Below are 14,358 nucleotides of genomic sequence, written 5' to 3'. Positions count from 1 at the left end.
CCTAGTCTCTCTTGAGAGGACTGGTACCAGAGCCCAAGCGGTGTGTCAAGTGACCCACATCCAGGCAAGGGAAATCAAAGTCCAAATGTATCAGTCATCATAGCAGTTTAAAAGCCGTACTTTCTCTGGTCCCTCACCTGTTTGCCATGTGTGACCCTGCCGCCGGCAACTTAACTCCTGGGATCATCGGGACACACAAACCACTCTACCACGATAAGGTAGCGAGGGAGCGGGGGGCGGCATATTCATTTAAAAAGAAAAATATAAAATTTAAACAGTCTTTGAACTCTGCCCGGATCATTTTCTTTGTGGTATTTTGGCTTTGTGATGCAGCCCGTGAAACTGGATGAGGGAAAATGATCCACGCGGCACAGCCAATAGCAGCACATCAATCCCAAAATTCCACCTTGCCAAAAGAAATAGGGCCCAATAGTCCAAAGGTAAAGGTGAGACTCTTTATAAGTAACATATGGCCTAATCTTCCTTTGTGGTTTGTTCTCACAGATTGAATGCAGCAGCTGTGATGATGCTGCTGTTGGCTGCTTGTTATGGAGGGTCACTCGGGGTCGGCGTGGTCGGTTGGGACAGCGGTTAGGACTTGACATGAGTCCAGTACCACACAGCTGAACAGACACAGCTTCCAAAATCAGACTGAAGCAACGTGAGTCACTCCCAGCCTTTGTAAAAACGCACCACAATAGCATTGACACTTTACTAATACAATACGTAATCACAGTCTGTCTAGACAGAGCAACAAAGGATCACGTTCTAACGTAACATTTCCACAATATCAGACTTGTATTTTTTGACTACTAGCAACAGATGGTTTTGTACTGCACAAGTGATGTCAAGTATTTGAAATCGTATCCATTAATTTAGCACGCTTGACTCCAAACTGTTTATGCAATGCTCCCAAGCAAGCTTAGCCCATTGCTGGCTGATATTAGCACCAGTTCAAAAGCACGGTGTGAATATGTTGCTTCCACAGTGAGTCTCAGTGGGCACTGTTGTCAGCAGCTGTGGGCCACACTGACTGACCTGCTTTCAGGAAACAACTCTCAAGGCAAAGGCAAACATATATTTTGACGGATGACTGCATCTGCTTTCAGGGCAGCCTCTTTGGCTCAGAGTGTGAAATAACACTACCTGATGCGAACCCTCATTCTACTAATACTAATACAGTACTACAGCTGGAATCTATCCTACCTGCCATTGTTTGCAGTTCTTCTAGTTTCTGAGAGAGAAGACAAACTAACAAACCGTCCGAACTACAAAGGAAGAAAAACGTTGACAGTACTGTTATTGAAGAAGGGCCAAATCTAAATTATAAAAATATCTAAAAATATCAATAGTAGTGGTGCAAAAAGTCACGGTTTGGATCGGATCATGGATTTGAGTCACGGATCAGATCGTTTTTCGGATTAGCAAAAAAATAAAAAAATAAAATGTAACCAGTACTTTGTGGATTTTTTTTGTAAAATGCCTTTCCCCATTCATAAAAAAAATTTAATTCAAAATGTTTAATATAGCTGTTTAGGATTTAGGAACACAACTTTGAGTGCAATATGAGGCAGAAACATTCTTATTTTTACATAGTCCATATGTAAAATAACAAGGTATTAATGGTTTAAAGTGTTCCTATAATCTAAATATCTAAGTTTGACATTAAGAGTTGAATGTGTTTCTTTTTTAATGGGCAAAAGTGTTTTATAAAATAAATGAAGACAAAGTTCTATTTATCTTCTTTTTTTTTAAATAATGAAAAAACCTCAATGTGCAATTTAAGGCACATTCCCTTCCTTTAAACATGGAGAGTGAATTACAAAGTAGTCTTGGTTCAGAATATTGAAAAAGAATTAAAGTAAACTAGGTACCTGCTGTCAAACTCACTTACCAGCCAGACACTCGTTGCTAAGGCTAACAGCTAGCTGCTGCACTTACGTCGGATACTTCTGCCGTATCATACAATGACGGCATGATTAATTAGCATCCTAACTTGAGTTCGGGATAGCGTTGTGTTGATGTTGGTCGCAACTACAATATTAATCAACTACGATAATGAAACGTCTAGAAGGGAAGTCAAGCTAGCCATCACACCACGACGTCTGCCAACTTAAAAATAAAAGTGTACTACGGCTATTAGCATTGCCGTCAATGTATTACTGTATTATGTAAACGTTATTTCAAAGTTATGCTTAGCGTGTTACATCGAGTATGTTTCCTTGGCATGTCAAAATGGTATGGATCGTACGCGATCCGAACCGTGGGGCCTGATCCGAACCGGCCACGGATCAATGATGATCCGTTGCACCACTAATCAATAGTGTGACGCAGTAGCGGCTGCTGGTCTTTCAAATGAGGGGAAGCTCTTTTTTTTTATGCCTCAGACAGCTCATCCAATCATCAAGCAGTATTCTGAATGTCTAGGCCAGCCCGGCAATTATCCAAAGACAGTCCAGTTTTGCGCAGTGGACCAACCCACTCTACGAAGCATCGTCTGACTGCGTAAATAAATAAATAAACGTGCCGTGGAACTGCAGGGATGAATTAGAAGGAAGTCGTAGCAGTTTTTTTGTGATAAGTAGCTGATTCTGAACAAAAGATGGCGGCATTATAGTACCTAAATTGTACACACAGCAGTGCATATTTCCTCACTTTATTTTTTTTAAAGGGGAGGGGCATTTAGGGGAAGCTGAGCTTAGAGCAATCACCACTGCTATGATGTAAAATAAAGCAATGTGATGCACTCCAATAAAGATAGTTTACTTTTATTTAAAAAATAAATGTATGTAATTCATTGTTAAACCTTAAAAGTTTTTCTGAATGTCTTCTTTTTGGATAACAATAACCACATTTCTGAGATTCTCCCGATATTTTCTAACGATGTGTGCTAATTAATAAAGCGGTCTCCATGCAGTAAAAGCATATGTTCCCCCTGGAGGCTGCAATATGTTTTCCCAAGGTGAACGGGTGAATGAATAGTGTGTCAAGTGGATGCTGGGACTGTTACTGTTACATATGTGAACATGCTACATGATCATATTTTACTTCAATATCTCTCAGCTGGGTTCTCGGGCAGTCAGCAGCACAATGCTTACGATTTACTGCGCTACAGCTGTTTATCTTTGCAGGACAGGGATTTGCTGTGGTTTCATGCATGATATATAATCTTCTGTGTTGGTCCCACCAGTCTGGGACAGAAGCAAGAAAAGGTCAACATATATTTTTTCCCATTCTTTTTCTTTGGCATGTGTGTGAGATTGTATGTTTACTCTGTGGAACACGTCGTGGCAAGAGGCTTGGTGTGGCACCTTAAGACACGCTCCCACCTTCCATGTGTTTGTTGCCTTTTTGCGTGTCTGCGTATGTGCAAGTTGAGACGGGTATCTAAACACAAGCTGTTTACCTGCAGAAAGCGTTCAGAAGTGTGTGTGAGTCAGTTGGGGGAGGCCTGAGGCACAAAAAAACAAGGGCTGTTGTCAGATTGACTGACAAATAGATACAAAATAATGCAAAATTTCTTCAATGATGAATGATTTGTTTTTAATATGAGCAAAACACATATATATATATATAAACACAATAAGTGATCTCCATTGGCATGACTATTTCTGTTTAGTTGCACTTTTTCATACTTGAGCCGACAATGGGAAAGGAAAAATGTCAGGAATTTCTTCTCTTTTCATGTTCTCACTTGGCAGGCGAGGCTTTTCCACACAGTCCAAGATGTAAAGCAGGGCGGCGGTTTGTTGCCAACTAGTGTGTCCTCTCCACGCACAAACAAGAGGCTCGAGGCTCCACATGTGCCAAAAAATGCACATGGACCAGCGGAAGTCTCCTAATAAGCACCCCCCCTCCACACACACACACACACACGCACACACACAGGAAGGACCAGAGCGTGAGAGGAAGCGTCATCCAGTGGAAACCAGGTCCATTTCAGTGAGGTGAAAGGTCAACACTTCAGTGAAGAGCTGATGCTTTACTGAAGATGGAAAATTGTGCGAGTGAGTGGAGAGAAACAAAAAAAAGTGCAACAAAAGGAATGGAACAAAGGGACTAGTGGAGGAAAAAGATATCATGGCATCAGATGAAAGATGCGTTTATGTCTTGTCTCTTCCCGTTATTCACAAATTGAGCCAACATCGGGAAATCTTTAATGAGTTGTGTAAAGCAACAAAGATGAACAGTCCGTACTGAATGTTTGAAGATTAACAAAAACAATTTTGGTATGACTTTTTTTTTTTAATGATCAGATCTGACATAAATTGACAGTAAAATTTCTACCTTGAATTCAAACTCATTTTGTTGACATTGTGTATTTATTGTGCAGTTTAAACATGTACAAATGATTAGTGGTGGTTCTACGGGGGGGGGTCGGCGCCTAAGCCCCCTGTGTCCCTTACACTGAATAGATTACGCAATGCCTTAGTAATTGTGAAGCACATGCTGACTTTTGTGATGACAGCGTGGCATTAGATGAAGGCAATTGCCGGTAAGTAATAAATACCACGAATAACAATTTAGACAATTTTGTGTGTGCGTGTGTGTGTGTGTGAATGTGAATCATCTGCAAAAATTGAAATTAGAAGTTGACATGGAGGAATTATTGAGGTTTTCAGTTTACAGCAGGTTAACACAAATACATACAAAACGATGTCCACAAAAGTTTATATCTCAACAACCAATTACATTTCAATCTATTTTGGTAAACATCTGGGAAAGGGATAATTTATCTTTTTGTTTTAATATGAGGCAATATGGCATAATTGGAACCATCCAACCCTCGCAATCACGTTGGCATTTTCGATTGAGTCGTCGTCCGCATTTATGACTGCATTTATTTAAGATGACTGTTAAACAAATAGACACACACACCAAAAAACGCAGCTTTCTATGAATCGTTTTCACTTGTGTTAATAGTTTGGCCATGACAAAGGTCTGCGCTCTAATGGCCTTGAAATAACTTGTTTTCACCGCAGAGCAGTTTTGCTAATCAATGACTTCATTTGAGGAGCAACTTTAAAGTTTTGAGGAATACATTTCTGAGAAGTTAGTCCCAGGGACCTAAAGCAAGTGTTCTAGTAAACAGTAAAAATACAACATTTCGACTGGACAAGTGGTTTTCTTTGAATCAAGAGTTACTACTCCGCAAATTCACATTGTGCATTGCAGCAAACTGTATTTTGTTGTCTAGAAACATTTTCAGTGGGGCAATTTGAAACATAACAATACATTTCAGTTTAAACCTTATATTATGGTGTGGGGTCTTTAGCAAAGCTAAATTAAAAAAAAAAAGAAGTAGAAAAAAGGTCAGATCTACTGTAAGTCATTTTGAGAACATTTATTGTGCAGACCTCAAAAGTCAAAATCAAAACTCAGGACTATTGTGAAAACAAACAAATAACATTACTAATATTATAAGCATTTTACACTACATTGATATACTTTTAAGCTTATAGGCCACTCCTAGCTGTACGCTGTAGTTGAACACAATTCATTTACACTCTCCAGTTACGCGTTATTTTGTGTAATTTTATCTCCAGACACTCATTAAATTCCCTGCTATTTTACTTTTCAAAGTTGGATATGCTCTGCTTTAATCACGTTTCCAGACAGATTTTTGTGAAAAGTGTATTAGCACGACTTCTCTGTCTTTTCTGATAATCCCTTTCAATGGGATGATACTTGTCAGTATAATTGTAGCTTATTCACTGCCATGGAGGCGATGATTACAGACTTAATAGCGACTCTGCAATGTTGCACTAGTAGCCAGCCAAAACTCGTTGCTAGCTAGCTTGCGCAGTGTAAATATCCTAACTTTCCTTGACCTCCAACTACTCGCACGTCCAGCCCAGTGAAGCTTTTTGGGACTGTGTCGGTGGTTCAATTATAAATAAATCAGTGATTCGCATTTTTTCTACTCATGGGGTTTTGATGAAGCACAAAACACTAATTTTGACTTGCAAACTGTAATGATGTGAAGCTGCTTATTTCGAGCCTTTATGATCAATCATTAAGCCATTGCTAGAACAACACATTTTGATATTCGGTGAAATGACTTACATAAAGTACTATTCACAAATGGCATTATGATTTATTTCTCATCAATAATAAAAACCGTTCAACTTGAAATGTTGAAATCATTCACAGTCACCTTGTGATTGACAGAGAATCAATCCAAGTCAGATGGGATGGGCTGCAGCTAAGATGAGTGGGATCGAAATCAGGCAGATGATTATTGGTTTCAGATAAGCCTGCACTGTTGGGTCCTATCAACTTTTAGGGAGGGAATACTAAACATATAAGATGTAGCATCCCAGACGTTTTACGCGTGTGCAGAAAGCCATCAGCTACAATCATTTGCTGTTATGTAAATTTGACTACATTAGGTTGAATGATGTAAGTCTTAATGAGACATCAAACATTCTTTGCGGTTTCTTCATCTTGTTCTGGTTTGTGACCGTGACAAAATGTTGCACAATGATATGGAGTGAACAATCGTTGTTTGCATGGGTTTGGAACCCAAACCAGACACAATTAGTAAAAATTTGCACATATTTGATATCCTATATAAATTTTTTTACAATAATAATCATATTAAATAGTTTTACAAATAAACACAGCCCAAAATATTTTACAACTTACTTTACAACATTGCCCCGAAAAATAGATTAAATTATTTGATTAAGAAGTACAAAGACGTTGGCGTGTATCATTAATTTCTTTCTTTTTTTGTGTGTGTGTAAAGAATATTTAGTTTTTACCTCCTTACTAACTTAAATTACAAATACAGTTAATTGTCCAGTAAGTACTACTTTTTGCTAATCTAGGATACACAACAACAAACGTGCTTTTCCATAATTATTGCAACATGGCACCATTGGTCACAGTTACAAAATGATTATCTATATAATATTCATATCATGAATGTAGTCCTTTTTTGTGTGTTTCATCTAAGCAACATAATTTCAACCTTTCAAAATAAAAGGATAGAATCAAACCCCCCACACCCCTGTTTTACACACAGAGAGAAGCAAGGGGGATTCTGTTAACAACATGCAGAGCAAAACAGACACGGGTGGTCCTTGCTTGCCATTATAATATCGCTGCAGGCGAGGAAGCAAACACAAAGCACCATGGGAAACCTTCCCTGATGGCAGAATGCATGGAGGTGCTGTCAGACAGGCAGAAGTCAAGTCATGAACTCGTGAACTTGCCGTGACTTCCAGTGAAAATCGGAGATCAACGCACAGTATGATGTGCATCATTTGGCTTGACATCGAACCGACTGCAAAACACTTTATATGATCAAATTAAGTAGGAGATTATGAATGCCTTGCTGTCACTGTAAAATAAAAAACTGACTACCTAAAAAAAAAAAACTAATTTATTAGCCAATTTGCAGTTCGAAGCCATTCTTGTTTACCCTCGAAAAGCACAGAGAGGCAAAGTGCCCTTTTCTCTCCAATGTCAATAAATGTGTTTGAAGTCAGATGAATGGGACAAGAAACATAAACAATTCTTATCTCTACGTCCAATACCCCAACTGTGACCTCCTCCTGCATTCAGCTGTTTGCTCCTCCGCTCTGCCCCACCCACCCAGCAACCACTGTGCGCATTGTTCACTGTCCGCTCAATAAATAATCGACACTTACACAAGGCACAGATTGTACCTATAGCTTCATGTTCTTTGTGTAAAACTGTTGGAACGGCGCTACCGTCATTCTCATAAACACACCTTTCTCATGAGAATTTAGTAGAATTTCCTTTTAAAAGTACAAGTTAAAGTACATTGTTCTTGGTGGGGATATTCATCTTTGAAAAAAAAAAATGCTTCCCACTGTTGCTAATAAATGTACATTTGCAGTCGCTTCATCTAACTGTCATCGTGCTCGGGTGTTTTAGCTTTACAGCTTTGGTATTCAATAACAAGCAGATCATGTGAACTATCTGTCTATTTTTTAATCAACTTCCCTGTTGAAATGTAAAATTATAGTTAGCATCCGTCTCCCTTCAAAGCGATGTACCTCAAATAACATCTTTTGACTTAGACTTCACATATTCAAACTACGGCAAAGCTAAAATCATCATTCAAGCTATTTAGCCTGTGTTCTTAAATGTTTAATATTGTCCTGCTCTAAGCTAGAAAAGACATAGTGTATGTAGAAGTGTTAGCGGATAGCACAATGGCTTTTACCACCCACCGACACGTCTGACATCATGGTGAAAAGATTCATGGCCGTAAGATTATTTTTTGGGTAGTATTTTTGATTGATTGTCATTGTCCTTTATTGTTGTGACATTTTTTTTGTTAAATAACATGCCCTATTCCTATAACAAGGTAAATACATACTTCCATCCATTTTCTTAACCGCTTGTCCTCACAAGGGTTGCGGGGGGCGCTGGAGCCTAGCCCATCTGGCTTCAGGCAGAAGGCGGGGTACACCTGAACTGATTGCCAGCCAATCGCAGGGCACACAGAGACGGACAACCATTCACACAATCACACCTAGGGACAATTTTAGAGTGTTCAATTAACCTGTCATGCATGTCTTTGGAATGTGGGAGGAAACCGGAGTACCCGGAGAAAACCCACGCAAGCACGGGGAGAACATGCAAACTCCATCCAGGAAGGCCGAAGCCCGGACTCGATCTCACGTCCCCTGTAAAGACAGTCTGTCATATGTATGAGCTTAAACATGAAATCTAATCAATTTTCATGTTTAACTATTGACTGTTGGCATAAAGCCAAGAGGAAGTGAAATGTCAGGTTAAGTGTAGTGGAGGAGCAACATGCAAAATTGCCGTCACCAGCTGGGAGCACACCTGAGCTTGTTTGTGCTTCACTGCCTTCTGCTTTGTATGCATCCATTTTGGGAATTCAATGTTTTAAATATAGTTGATGTAAATTGATGCAATTAAAATCAATATTTTTTCTCCATCTAATGATATGCCAATTAAGACCTGACTATTAACAATAGTTAAATATTATGTTTATGTTTGTGTGTGACTTTGTGTGTGCGTGTGTGTGGTTTATTCGGGTTACACAAAAACAATTTTATCACTCTTTAGTGTGCACAGACCGCCGTTCACAAACATGGTGGAAAAGAAACTTTCCTGGATCTGTCCCTCTGTCGCGATCAGCCCCAAAGTTTAATAGTTCCTCCTTCCTTCCTTGGTCCATACTCCAATCCCCAGCAAAGTTTGTGGTTAGTAGCTTTTATCTAATCCTGCTGACACAGTAGCAGTAGAGCCAACGTGGAAACATTTCATCTATCAATATGACATACAGTATTTGCAGCTTCTGTCTGTGCAACTGGCTCACAAAATAAGGAAGCCAGCTACTATATTATGACAACTTGAACAGTATAATATCCGATACAAGAGCAGTATCAAATATTCTGCCTTTAATAAGAATATTGGAACGTTTTTATACTGATGCTGTCAGCGAAGTACTGATTTAACAACATTTTTATTATTATGGTTCTAGTTTGTGGTGGTGAGGAACTGTCGTGCTTGTTATAAAATCGGTTCCTAATCTCTGAACTCTTGTTATGATGCAATTCAGTTCTATTGTACTGCAAACTACAACCACAACAGTAAACATATAGTACAATATTGGATATCATTACATTGCGCAAGTGGTGATAATGTTGTAGTCAGTGTAGTATAGGATGTCTTTGCCCATTTTAAGCATCCTGGAACAAGAATGAATTAAATATTGTGGTTGGTAATTCATGGTGTTAACTCATAGAGCAGGCATTTGTGCAAAGCCAGGAAAAATCTATCCTGAGGGATGCAGTGGAAACTCATCATAAAAATAAAAAAAATCGGATGCTTCGGTACGACGGTGTATTAGGGCCACCTATAAATATATATTTTTAGAGGGCAGGGGCATTATTGCGAGAAAAAACCTTGCAAATTTCCCCCTTTATAAACTCATACATTTACGAGTTTACATAGTGGCAGATTTGCGAGAAAAAAACTCAGAAACTTACGAAGAATACGGATTCATTCTTAAATTCGAAGTTTACTCGTCATTCAGCGCAGCCAGAGCGACAACACTTCCTGATCCCCTATCAGCTGACTAACACTATCCAATCAGATGCTAGCATACCATAGATAAATGCAAGCGCAGCAGATTCGACACACCAATTTAGATACTTGTACAAAAATATATATATATATATATATAGATATGGATGTGTACATAATAATTCTGGAAACATAAATGTACAAGTAAATATACATTTTGATAAATTAACTAAATGCTTGATCGTCTGGGGGTGAACCTTTGCAAAGCGAGGCGTCTTTGTCACTGGCCAGTGGCCGTAAACAACGGTTCAAAGAGCGAATGCTTAACATGATATGGTTAATCTATGCAGAAAATAGATTGTAATGAAAATACAAATACACTGAGAAGATTTTGTTTTACAATCCAGATTGTTCCACAAACTGACATATATTATTTTAAGACGGTTAAACTCCATCATCAAATAATTGTAATAAATCAGATTTTTTTTTTTATAAGACATAATCAAATAATTGTAAAAAAAAATCTGATTTTTTTTGGTTTAAAAAACATAATCAAATAATTGTAATAAATCAGATTATTAAAAAATAAAAATAAAAAAAACATCATCAATGATAGTTATCTGACTGTGTTTGCTCTTAATTTGAAGGGTGGAAGGTGTCTTTCAGCCATTAAAACCAGATCCAGAGAGAAGAGATGCATTGTGGATCCAACTCTGAAGTTTGGATCCTACCAGTGTCATCTGTCAAAAACATTCCCATAATCCGAAGACGTGTACAGCTGCATGGGCACGCCAAGGCTGCCAGCGAGCGAGTGTCCAGTATTGACATGTACATTGTGTGAAAAGCAAAGTGGAGAATAGTCACCTATCTGCGAGATGTTGAGAATGATTGCCTGTGAGTCTGAAGAAGAAGGTTGTGTGCGGAAACCACAGCTGACGTCCCTGACGACTCAAAGCAACCTTCCTGCCTGCTCTGTGCTTTGTTTACATTGAGAGGCAGTCCAGACAGCAAATGAACGCCTCAAGAAAGCACCTCACTTTGATAAAAAAGAAAGTTTCTTCTCCTCTCACTCACGTTTCAAATATTCCAAAATCCTGGTTGTGCATTTCTAGCAACAAACAGTTTTTGCATCTGGGGGTATGATGCAGTACATCTGCAAAGGTCAGCATGAGTGTCTTAAAAAGGGTGAAAATGATGCAGCAGACAACTTGTCCTCCCCTTCAGCGTGTGTCTCTCTTAAAAGTCTTGTGGGACCTCAAAGTGCTCAAGAACACAATCCTGATTGCACAACTCTTCAATCAACTGCTACATAATGGAGGCAACCTCTTGGCCAAGTCGAAAGTGTTTGTTCCGCATCGGCTCACATCCACAATCCATTATGGAAAAGGTCAAAGGTTTCAGTAACAGTGTATTAACTAAAGAAACAAGCTGGGTGAAAACGGGGGGCCATTTGAAAATAATGATAAATACTCCTCAGCTGTTTATTTGAATGAAAAACAGGCTACCCAACTCAATGGAGATTAAACTGGGTTGAGTTTATTAGAGTACAAATCAATTCATAAATGCATACAATAATTTGTATATTTTTATCTTTAGTCGCGTTTGTTGATGTTCATAATAAATACATTTAAAAAAACAAACAAACAAACAAATGTATTGGTTTCATGCTGATTATATTGTATATGTGCAAATAAGTACCTGAAACCTTAATAAGAATAGCACTATAAAAAAAGGATAAATGAAACATAAAGTTAATGTACTGGCATTTTTATGGTCCTATTTTGCAATGAAATGACGCAAAATGTAATGGAGTAAATATTATTAGTGCAAATTGAAAAAGTCAGACTTGAAATTTCAAATGTAAAGTGTTTCAATAAGTGCCCCGTAATGAGTAATTAGCCCTCTAAATTAGTGGTGTCCAAACTATGGGCTGGGAGCCATTTGAGGCCTATCATACATTTTTCAGAGGCCCGTTGCACATACTAAAAATTACATTTGACATACCCTGCAAAGCTAGTTTAAAAAGAAAAAGAAAAAAGAATGTCGTAAAATAGGCATCACTAATACTAATAAATTGGTTTATTTTAGGGCTGTTAGTTGATTTAAAAAAAAATCATAGTCAGATGGTTTTAATAATTAACTTGTGATTAATCGCAAATTAAATTTTATGTTATAAATATACAATAAAAAAAATCACGGTTTTCATACTCACACATCTTGTTCATAACAAAAGTGGAAAAATGTTAAACTAATGCAAATGTGGTTGTATCTTACAGGTCATTGATACAATAATTTCATAGCAATACATGAGGTTATTTGAAGTAAAAAACAAAAAGATGTACTGTACTGTAAAAAGGAGTTTGAATAATTTATTTGTGTTGAGGTCATTTTTCTACTACTATATGGCATTAGTGTTTCATGTTGGACATTGGTGACAGCAATTGTGCATTTTTATTAGAGTATCGTATCGTATCGTAACGTGTGCATTTTTTAACATCTTAAGTACAACTTGACATCTGCCCCCACAGGTATCTGAATATACATGTATATATTATTATATTTATATATATATTACAAACCATATGTCTTATGGCTTATGGCTTGTCTGATTGATGATTTCAGCATGTTTGATGAATCAAGTCAAAGAATTTCAACATGCATCCTTCAATTTTTCTGTATGTGGCCCTCAAATGAAAAGTTTGGACACCCCCACTCTAATTATTCAGCAGATTTCCATTCATTTTTTTCTGGTCATTCTCAGCTCTCCCTCTTGTCGTTCTTTCTCATTGAAGCTGCAATTATTGAGCCACCCACAGACACGCCCACTACACCCCACAAGCACACCATGTGTATCACAGTGTCTTTTGGGTAATCTGTAGCAGATCTCAGCTTTAATTCCCCGAATGCCTAAGGATCGACATACTGCTCCCTTTAGGACGCACGTGATGGCCCCAAAACGCATCTGACAGCCTGCTGCAAATCCCAAACAATAACGGCAGGCAGGGAAAGGGAAGCGCAGTAAAAGCTTCGGTGCCATTAGGTGTATCTTGCACACGTGTAATGAGAAGTGAACAAACATCACGCATGATTTCCTGGCAATCGCGTGTTCATCACCATGGAGAGCTGCTGGACCATCACGCTCACAATCAAACACAGCAAACACACACACACACGGTCGCCTCCGCACTGCCAGGCTCGAATTTTCCTTCTGATTTCCTTTTTGGCAGAGTTGCTGTTTGTAAGAGCACGAACAGAGAGGCCAAACATGATGTGGAGGAAAGCGTCAACAGGCATTCAATTCTTTCAAAAACATTTACTCGTTCAGCAAGCAGTGGAAGCACAGCGTTCACACTCATCTCCACCCATTCCTGAAATAGCATAGTGGTTCTTAACCTTGTTGGATGTACTGAACCCCACCAGTTTCCTATGCACATTCACCGAACCCTTCTTTATTGAGAAAAAAAAAATCAAATTGAACACTGTGGAACACCATACGTCCCATTATGCATATGAATTATTTATTCGTCCGACACTTTCTTTTTTGTTTGACTATGATGGGATTACAATAATAATAATAAAAATCACTTGACTACCATCACAACAAACACAAGTCTCAGCTATCTTAAAAGCTTTCCAAATGAACTCTATAATACCAAATGCTTTGTATTACACAAGCTGATATGCAAAGACATTTCTAAAAGTATGAAAGACGCTCAGTATAAAGTTTCTTCTTCTGTTACATATTAACTCATTCAAACCCAAAAACATATTTATATATTTTTTTTAAATGTTTTTTTTCCATAGGTGGTTAATAGAACATTTTTTAATAAAATGATAAGGAAGGATGGAGACGGATTTCTAAACTATATTCGTTACACACGGTACGCTACAGCGACAACACTTCCTGGCCTCGCGTCAGCTGACTAACACTAACCAATCAGAAGCTAGCAGACTTTAGGTAAATGCAAGTGAATGTCTGAGAACAGCAGACTCAACACATCAATTTAGCGACTTGTACCTAACGCTTCAAAGTGTAAATGCTTAACTCATTTGCTCCCAAAAACATATAAATAAGTTCTATTTCAAATATTTTAAGTGTCCCAAAGATGTAGTTATACATATATTTTTTAAATGTTTTTTTTTAATGCTAGACCATACAGAAGTGTTGATACACCTTCTGGCATGAAGAGGTCACTTAAAGCAATGGTAGTTATTTCACACACAAAAACGGCCAGCAGGTGGCAGCAGAGTATAAGAGATCAGCCAGAGTCATGTTGCAACAAGCTCTTTTTGCCAGTATTTTCAACAGGTTTGTGAAAA

The 14,358-nt window shown here is 38.2% G+C and overlaps 1 long non-coding RNA gene across 1 annotated transcript; it reads left to right on the top strand.

Annotated features, from left to right (window-relative positions):
- The first annotated feature begins 224 nt into the window (after positions 1-224).
- On the top strand, positions 225-4,303 carry LOC144049138 (uncharacterized). Its single transcript, XR_013293496.1, has 3 exons — positions 225-440; positions 505-661; positions 3,702-4,303. It is a non-coding gene; the product is annotated as an uncharacterized LOC144049138 (long non-coding RNA).
- Positions 4,304-14,358: the final 10,055 nt, after the last annotated feature.

This window comes from Vanacampus margaritifer, chromosome 3 (genome assembly GCF_051991255.1).
Source record: "Vanacampus margaritifer isolate UIUO_Vmar chromosome 3, RoL_Vmar_1.0, whole genome shotgun sequence".
Classification (NCBI taxonomy): Eukaryota; Metazoa; Chordata; class Actinopteri; order Syngnathiformes; family Syngnathidae; genus Vanacampus; species Vanacampus margaritifer.
This window is presented reverse-complemented; position numbering and strand designations above follow the sequence as displayed.